Source organism: Quercus suber, unplaced genomic scaffold (genome assembly GCF_002906115.3).
Source record: "Quercus suber isolate HL8 unplaced genomic scaffold, Cork oak 2.0 scaffold_258, whole genome shotgun sequence".
NCBI classification, from domain to species: Eukaryota; Viridiplantae; Streptophyta; class Magnoliopsida; order Fagales; family Fagaceae; genus Quercus; species Quercus suber.
Window position 1 is genome coordinate 710,776 of NW_027069714.1, and position 10,085 is coordinate 720,860.

Consider the following 10,085-nt stretch of genomic DNA (forward strand, 5'->3'; position numbering starts at 1 on the left):
CAAAGGCCCAATCCGAGAACACGTAGTAATCCGAGGACAGCCTAAAAAGTTTTATTCTTATCAAATGGGTGGTATGAAAGAAACGAGTAGATATTATATACAGCGGCATAACACACGTCCGAGGACAACAAAGTCCGAGGTCAAGGTAACCTTCATGTTAGCGAAAAGACCCCACCAAGTTGTATCTGAACTGGAAATTGGATATAGCTTAGGAGGCGTCGGGGAAGGTAGCAAATATCTTTTGAGGCCATCACCTCCACCTTAAATGCTTTCCAGCTAACAGTCTAGCCGCATTAATATGGAGGTGATACCTGAACAGTAACTAAGCAGCTTTATGGCCACTAAGTTGAAAGTTCCGGTAGGTACTGGATGGGACAGAAAGGAGCTCCCAGGATAAGAACTACACGTGTATGATGGAAACAGGGGGAGAACGGAGTATATAACATAGGAATGAAGAAAACAGAAGGGGGAAGGGACAAAAAAGCAGAAAGAAAAGGAGAAAAAGAAAAGGAAAAGAGAGACCAATTGAAAGAGAGCCGAGGATAATTTTCCTCAGAGAGTGAACCGAAAGTATCCCTTATTGATTGATGAGTAGAACCCTTCCTGAAAAACAGTACTAGTTCTTGGACCCATACTCTAAAAATGTATTGTTTGGGCTTTTGGGCTGAAAACCCATCACTCAGGGTCAATCCAAACTGGGTCCTACAATGGCGCCGTCTGTGGGAAGAATTTGATCTGTTAAGAAGGAAGGGCAGGTGTGATACTCACGATGGAAGAGGGAGTACCGCAGCAACCATTGGCGGGCCGCAACAGGCAGATGCTAATCAACAACAAGCAGAGTCTAGGGGCTCTCAGCACGGCGATCCGTTGGTAGGGCACGAACAAGGGGAGGATCATGAGGGAAGTACCCGTACAACCCATACAGATAGAAGCCGCTCCCGGGGAAAGCCATGTTTCCCCTGTAAAGAGTGGAGGAAATTTGCAGCATGAGATCAACAAGTTGAAGAGGGAGTTGCGATACGAACGACGAAGGCGTAAGGCTCATAACTCTAAGCACTCTTCTGAGGAGTCGGATGACGCCAGTTACAGGCAGAGGTCGAGAACTCCCCCAGTGAGTCTTTTTCGTGCGAGGAAGAACACCACCGTAGGCGAAGAAGTAAAAGTCTGACTCGCCAGGGGTCAGGGGAAAGAATGCCTTGAACAAGGCTTTGATCATGGTCTGGAGGTGATGGCCTCAAAAGATATTTGCTACCTTCCCCGACGCCTCCTAAGCTATATCCAATTTCCAGTTCAGATACAACTTGGTGGGGTCTTTTCGCTAACATGAAGGTTACCTTGACCTCGGACTTTGTTGTCCTCGGACGTGTGTTATGCCGCTGTATATAATATCTACTCGTTTCTTTCATACCACCCATTTGATAAGAATAAAACTTTTTAGGCTGTCCTCGGATTACTACGTGTTCTCGGATTGGGCCTTTGGGCCCCGAGCCCATTTCTGAGGGTTACTATACCTTTTTAACTAACAGGTCCCACAAATATATATATATATATATTTACAATTGAAAGAAAATTGCCACAATAAATGAAATTATCATTTTTATTTAAGTTAAAAAAAAACTGTTTAAGTTAAAGTTATTTATTGATTGGGAAGTATCATTATCAAAAGTTTATAACAAATTTATGTGTGCAACTTAGAAAAATATTAAAAACTATAAATACTTACAAATTAAAGTAGTAATGAATGTACTCAGAGCCTTAATACCTTTTTGATATTTTCAATCGAGACACTAGGGTTCAATCTCTTCTATCCCAAATTATAAAAAATAAATAAATAGTAAAAATGTAATTAATATCATATCAACAACAAAATAAATAATTATTTTTTGTTATGCGATTTCAAAGTTAATACATTAATTTGTAAAATTTATGTTGTAAAATTAAAAATAATTCTAATGTATATATAAAGAAGCGATGTCCTAATGTTTCCTCAAACTATTTCACTCTCTACTCATTAGATTTTTTCAAAAATTCCATAAACTAATAATATGGTGAATGAAATTTGAGATCTTAAAATTTATGACACTATCTTTGAAAATTATTGAGCCCACCTCAAGTTACATAAAAAAAAAAAAATCACTATATATAAATAAATAAATAAATAGCATGAAACATGCATAATAAATAAATAAAACAAATAGAAACATTTATAAAGTGGAGCGTGGTTGCAATCCCCACAAAACGGAGAGTAAGGTAATCACTTTGTCTATAGATAATATTATGGTGGCATTCCCGATGAATAGACAAAAAGCACTCTTTAAAAAAAATAAAAAATGAAGTGGGTAAAGAAAAATTGGACAAAGCAAAAACTCCGAAAATAAAGAAACCAAACCAAACTCAAAACAACAACAGAAAGAAAACCACATCTTTTTTATTCCACGCAGCTTTACTCAAACGTCACTCAACCTCCTCTCTCTTACTCTCTGCACAAAATCTCTCTCTCTCTCTCTCTCTCTCTCTCTCTCTCTGTATATTTTTATTGAAGAGCTGTAGAGGGAGAGAGGACTGTCATACTATACTATCATCAGTCATCACTCTCTGCCAAGTGTTCTTGGAAATACATTGAAAATTGAAGAGATTGACTAATTAAAAGTCAAAGACTTTGGAAAACAGCTTCTGGGTTTTTCTGAGTTCTTGATTTTGTGACTTGTGTGAGGGTGAGTGTTGGATTGATTAAAGATGTTTGGGTGTGAGTGTTTGTGCTGGGAAAGTGAGTCAGAGTTTTATTTTTCTCAGCCTCAGCCTTTCTCTCTGCCTGCGAACCTCCCAGAATGGCCACAAGGTACTATATATATATATATATATTTTAAGTTTACAAATTGATATAATGTGTGGACGAGAGAATCCTAAAAGTACAATCAATTTTATTTTATTAGTAAAAGTTAATATTAATTAAGTTTTATATGACAATTGTTTTTTTTTTTTAATTATAATTATTTTTTTATGACAATTGTTGGGCTTTGCCAACCGCAACCTACCTCGTGAAGCCTAACTGACCGTCAGTAGATACTAACTCATGACATGGTTGACCGTTGATGTCGTTTGTTAAAGACCAACTCAAAAGGCATCAATTCCCTTCTTAGAACATAAATAAATAAATAAATAACCCTCAAAACGCATCAATTGCATTTTTTTAAGAGTCCCGTTAACGTGGGCATACATTAATAGTTTATTTTAATAAATTGTTAATGAAAAACTGAAAAAATTATTTAAAAAGTTATTTTTTTTCTTTTTTCATAATAAATTTCTTAAAATTTTTTATTAACATATTTCTCAAAGCATACATTAGTAAAATTATTTTTTAAATGCCGATATATACCAAACAAAGATGCTGATTATTTTATGATTTATTTTATATATTTACAATATAAAAATTTTTTAAAAAAATGAGTGAAAAGTTAACTACGCCTTTCCACTCAAAAAGTAACTGATTCTATGCCCAAATTGGCCTAACCCACTCGCTAGATCAAGCTCGGTAAAAACAACGTACTGAACAGCTTTTACAGCTCTAATTGTTGGTGTGAATATCATGTCAATAACTAAATAAGTTTATAGAGGTTATGTAGTAAAATTTCATGTGGTTTATCTAACATCAGAACTTATTTTTAGTTAACATGTAATTCATGCAAATATCAAATCAATCAATATCTAATACTATATATAATAGCAGAAGCTTTAAGGAGAAGCTGCCACTATAAATAAAAAAATTAACCGGTTATACTTAGATGTACACCACGATAGAGAATTAGAGATTGAGAGGCGATGAGTTCACGGAGAAAGAAGCAGAGAAAGAGAGAGGCGATACTACCTCCGCCAGTCCCATCGCCGTACTCCGTCCACCAGAACTGCAAACACACAGTCTCTTCCGTTCCAATTCTCCTTTTCCTTGGACAAAGTCAGCCGTTCTCTCTGTCTTTCTTAAAATCAAAAACCATAACCATTGAGTTCTCTTTCCATTAGCCCAGCCTCCACCCATATACCGCCGGGATAAACCCCACTTAGAACATCAAGTGGTTGGAAGTAAAGCCTCAATCCCAATCAACCCAATTAAAAGGAAAAAAAAATCAAAAACTTCCATTGCCCATGTATCCATAGTTTGCAATCAGAGAATGTCTTTGAATTTCTCTATCGGTTAGTTTTCTCTTTACTTTTCAGTTTGTGCATTAATTATGATCAGTTTTTAATAATTTGGCTGGATTCATTTTTAATTTAACTTTCTGGGTTATATTTTTGATTAAGGTATTTGAGTTAGATTGGTTTTGTTTTGGGTATTTGGTTAAATTGATGTGTGGGTATCTATTTATGGTGTCCGGTTAAAAAATAGAGCAATAGATTATTCTACAAAAAAATATAAGCCACACGAACAGGGTAGGAATAAAAAATGGCAATTGGGCTTTTTCCTTATCTAGGTATTTTAGAAGCATTAACGTGGACCTCTTTGAGGGATGCTGTTATGATCTAGGTTTTTCGATTAGGAGTAGTTTCGTTTAATTAGTTTAAACAGATGGGTTACATTTGGGTTTGAGGGATTTTGGTTAGAAGTTGTTTTGTTTAGGGTATCTGAGTTGGCTTAAATTGGTTTTAAGTATCTAGAATCAATTTTGCCCATTTTCTCTTTGAGGGATGCTGTTATGATCTAGGTTTTTCGATTAGGAGTAGTTTCGTTTAATTAGTTTAAACAGATGGGTTACATTTGGGTTTGAGGGATTTTGGTTAGAAGTTGTTTTGTTTAGGGTATCTGAGTTGGCTTAAATTGGTTTTAAGTATCTAGAATCAATTTTGCCCATTTGGGTCACTTTTATTTTGGATTTGCTTTCCCATTCAGATTAAGATGAAGATTTGTTCTGTCACTCAAAACACAATTCTTTAATAATCAAAACCACACCAAAGTTTTATTTTAAATTTTTTTTTTTTTTTTTTGGGTCTGTTGTTTCTGAATGGTCACTTTTTAAAAGCCAGTGGGAATCTGCGAAGAAATTTTATATTGGATGCCTCCTCTGCTCTGTGGAGTTGTGGTGCATTTGTTTTTTCATTTTCGACGCACTATTGATTATATATGATGCATCATGCACCCAACGTGGTCCCATTCCCACTTGGTAGCTTCTTGGGCACGATGGTGCGCCTGTATCACATTCACAGCTGGAAAAAATAATTTTGGCTTTCGTTTTAGCACACCCTTTGGATTTATTTATTTATTTTGGGTTAAAAAAATATAAAAAACGACTGACAATTTTATTAGTAGGGCTCAAGACATAAAAGAGTTAGGTAGGTATGCCTATAGAAATTGGTAGAGGTCAATTTATGTGTGTGTGTTTTTTAAAGGGAAAAATTAAAATCTCTTAAAAATATTGGTTTAGAAAATATTTGAAAAAAAAAACTTATTTTTTAATTTTTTTTTGGTATTTTCCTAAAATTTCCATTAACAAAACCTTTTTTTTAATAATAATAAAAATGTTACATAATTAAGAAGTGTAAGATGTTTAATTGTCTCTATCCAACTTCACTGCTGACTCTTTTGTTTTTTATTTTTTATTTTTATAGTAGTTATCTTCAAATTTGACACTTGGTATCTTTTGTTTTCATTCATGATTCCTTAATGTGATATCTTATAATTAGAACTGTTTTTGGCTTTAACACAGGAGAAAATTCTAAGATTCAAATAACAGAAGAATTGCCAAATCATTTTTCTCAAACTTTGTATACCATGTTTAGAATACTTCAATTTCATATTAATTTGATAATATTTTTTTAATGTTCTCGCTGCCTATGTCTTAGCTTATGTATTATGTCTTTATATTAACTAATGAAATATTTCAACAATTCATGTTATGGATTGTGTTATAGTCACTTGGATATCCCTGCAATATATATATATATATATATTGATGTATGTTCCATTAGTGCTCTCAATCATGTTATGATATTAGAATTGTAATTAGATTGGTCCATGAAAGAATCATCCTTCAATTGTGTTCTTTGTGGACATCATTATAAAAAAAACATGTATCATTTGTGTATGGTATGTTAATGCTCTCAATTATGTTATGAAACTAGAATCATAACAGATTGCAATACAGAAAACCAGAAAACCATAATTTCACTTAGAAAACATTATAAATTTCTATACACTCTAAACTTTCAGATTTTACAAAATAATGTCTCTGCAATATTCAATTCTGTTTGACCTTTCTATTTCTTTAGCAAATGTAAATGTTTATGTTTTTATTCTTTTTTTTTTTTTCAATGCTAGGCTTCTTAATTTAGTGCATCTGTAATTAATAATTCTAAAAATTAATATCAGTGATTGTGTACGATTTAGTATGGAAGAAGATGGCAACTCATTTTAGAGGATTGATTACAGAAATCAAGCCCGGGTACATCTTATGCCTGTTTCCTTTGTTATATGTGAATAAATTGAGTCTTGCAGGAATTAGGATATGTATCATAGATGTGTATATATTGTGCATTGTTAAACTGAGAAGTATGTTTGATTTTTTCCCTATCTTTAGGAAAAGTTATTTAGATCTAATTATAAGTTTCTGGCTCTGTGTTTCTTTTACTCTTTACCTTTTTTTTTTTTCTTTTTTGTGGGGATGTGTGTGTGTACATGTGTGTGGTGGTGATGGTATGTTTCTCCACTCTACTTTTAAGTTCTAACCATGCTGCAAGTTATGTGCTCAACTTTGAACTTCGATTTTGACCTAATGTGAGTTTGCAATTAGCATGCTTTTCTTTTAGGGTTTGTATTATCTCGCACTACATAGATGCCCTGATGACAGTAAGCTATTACTGTGGGAGAAACATTTTAAGAATAACATCAACATTTTAGCCGAGGATCCATGTGGTGTGAGTGAACTAGGCTTTAGTTACATGGTGATGGATGACATTATCCCTGGGTTCTATAAAATTGTCATATCCATGCTGCTTTGAGAATTGATTAGCTATGATCAAATCCAATTCAGCTTCACTACAGCATCAAGTATTTGTAATCTATAACAACTTTGGTTCTGGTTCCATGTTCATTTCCTTTTTCTGATGCCATCAAGTTTATTCCCTTTAATTCTTACACACTGTCATGTAGTTTGGTAGGAATTCCTTAAAAAATAAATAATAATAATAATAATAATAATAATATAGCACATGTCTGCATTTGGTTAGTCTAAGGAAAGGTTTAAGCAGGTGCTGCTTTTTCTTTTTATGTTGGTATTCTTTTATAAATATAGCACATGTCTGCATTTGATTGTTTTGTGCTTTTTTTATCAAAAGGAAGTTATTGTAGATTTAGATGGTGATTGATATATATATATATATATATCTCATATATCATATCTAATCTAATATCTAATACTATATATAAAAGCAGAAACTTTGCCCTACAATTAAGGTTACATTGGAGACTTTTACTGATTTGGTGGTGACAGTGGTATTGAATTTGGACTTGGTTTTTGCATACAGGTTTGCATAATTGAATTAAACTTATCTTCTAATAAGATTAGATTTTNTATATATATATATATATCTCATATATCATATCTAATCTAATATCTAATACTATATATAAAAGCAGAAACTTTGCCCTACAATTAAGGTTACATTGGAGACTTTTACTGATTTGGTGGTGACAGTGGTATTGAATTTGGACTTGGTTTTTGCATACAGGTTTGCATAATTGAATTAAACTTATCTTCTAATAAGATTAGATTTTATATTCCTTCTTTCATTTATTTATGTGCCCTATATAGGGGCTGTCTTATTGTTTGATTTATTTTTTCACTTGATATATCAAAATTTTGTAGATGCAATGACCATTTTTTTGGTTACTAATATTACAATTTGACTAGATTGTAATAAAACTTAGAATTTTTTTTAAAAGCGTGTATTTGTTTAATGACAGGCATATATTAATTTTGAAATATCAAAGGGTGAGGTTGAACGGATCAAAGAGCTTGATGAGAGACTTATAGACATATTAAAGCATTTGAAGGTCTGGATAAGCTATAAAACGTTGGAGGTTACTTTTAACTTTGTGCCTAGATAGAATAAACCAATCAAATTTCTTATATTAGTGTACTGTTTTAAGAGATTTGAGCTTATATAGGGCTTCGAACTTCTGTTAATATTCATGTATTACTTAAGGTGTTTTTTTTTTTTTTTTGGGGTATGGAAACTTCCATCTGGATCTAACATTTCTTTATTGTTATATTTTTTTAATTATGTTTTAATTACTTGAATTTTTTCCTTGAATTAGAAGCATATAAGTTTGTGAATGTATAAGAAAACATACTTTGTTCTATATAACCAAATTTGTAGTCCAACTTGCAATAGATTTTAATTGCAAGGAGATATGGGTACACTTTTTGCAATTTCATATTCTGCCCTGCTGTTACAACTCCCTATACACTTTCAATAATGCAATGAATCTATGTATAATAAAAAAAAAAATTAAAAAAAAAAAAAAAACAATTGGTGTATTGTGCTGTAGATTATGATCAAACTTTGTAGTTTATATGCATTTATGAATTTTTTTTTTTAATTTTATTGTTTCTTATCAAGTTTCTAAGATACATTTACTTTGTGCAATATATAAATGTTGAGGTTGAACGGAATCTACAAAGGTCTATATTTATTCCTCGCAAAAGGGACATGATAGGCGGAAAATAAGAAGGGAAAACGATATTTGGTTGATTGGAAATGAGCAATAACATTGAGCACATAACCACACAAAAAGCAATGTAGAGGCACATTGGAATTCAAAAGGGAAAAAAAGTTAGCTATTGCCGAATCAACATCTTCAAATGCACTTGGTTGGATTGCTTTAGATTTAGATATTTGAGTTAAATTTGGTTTTAATTATGGTATTGGGTTTAAAATAAATTTTGTTTTGAATATTTTGTATTAGATTTCGGTTGAATTAGTTTTTGGTATCTGTCTATGGTGTTTGTAATTAGATTTGTAAATAGAGATATGTGTTGGGTGTTTGGTACATGGTAAAAGTGTATTTAAATATTATTAAAAAAAATTATTTCTAATAAATATAAATAAAAAGGTTCCCGCACATAGTGCGGGTTAAAAAGCTAGTTTATTTAGTAGATGGAGATTCATTAAACAGTTGATTTTGTCCATAATATGCAAACATTTTTCTTTCAATGCAAGATGATAAAATTTTGGATTGCATTAGTTTACCCTTCAGGACAAACTTCATTCTAGTCAATGCTAATGCAGAAATCCTTCATTTATTTTTCTTGTCAATTTAATTATGAAAGTTATGGAAGCAATAACCTCTAGCTTTACTTGAGGCATTTTCTTTACTATGGTGTCACTACTGATTCTCCACTTGTGGCTGCCAACAGTGTTTGTTCTGCCATGACTTAAAATGAATAGTCTAGACTACCTATCTTTCAGTTCCCTCCAATCTTCTTCCAATTTATTAGTCTAACAACATCCATTTAGGCTGCCAGATTCATAAGTTCAAGATATAAACTCTTATCTTTTTCACAATTGTTAATCCATTGTTCTATTTCATACAAAATTTTAGGGAAACTACAATGCAGATAACTTCACATACAATGAGTATTTGATGAAATGCAGCGACGGAGCATGTCTAGCTTATGGTATTCTCACACGCACATACCAAAAGGATACATTGAGGACTGAGCAAAGACATGAAAAATCACATGTTTTATACACACACACACAACACACATTTTAAGTGGGGGAGAGTGATTTGAACCCTTGATGTCTTTGTTAAAAACACCAAAAAATGTCATTTTGACTTTGGCTGCAGCTAGATATTACACCTGGAAATATAGTGTTTTTTGGCATGAAGTATATGAAGCATTGTATGATTTGGTAGCAGGTATGTCCATGTTAACAGTGAAACAGAAGTCGTGCTGCAAAAACAAACAAATTATGAGATTAGGACGAAAGCTTTGTTTTGTTTAAATATCTTTTCTACAAATTTCATCTTTTCTGGGGTATCAATATCAATTGATTGCCTAAAAAGTGTGCCAGAGTTTATCCATTAATTG

At 32.5% G+C, this 10,085-nt stretch overlaps 1 long non-coding RNA gene across 1 annotated transcript; it reads left to right on the forward strand.

The window, feature by feature from the left end:
• Positions 1-3,731: 3,731 nt before the first annotated feature.
• Positions 3,732-8,299, forward strand: LOC136070770 (uncharacterized). The gene is made up of 2 exons (XR_010632016.1): positions 3,732-4,188; positions 7,952-8,299. It is a non-coding gene; the product is annotated as an uncharacterized LOC136070770 (long non-coding RNA).
• Positions 8,300-10,085: the final 1,786 nt, after the last annotated feature.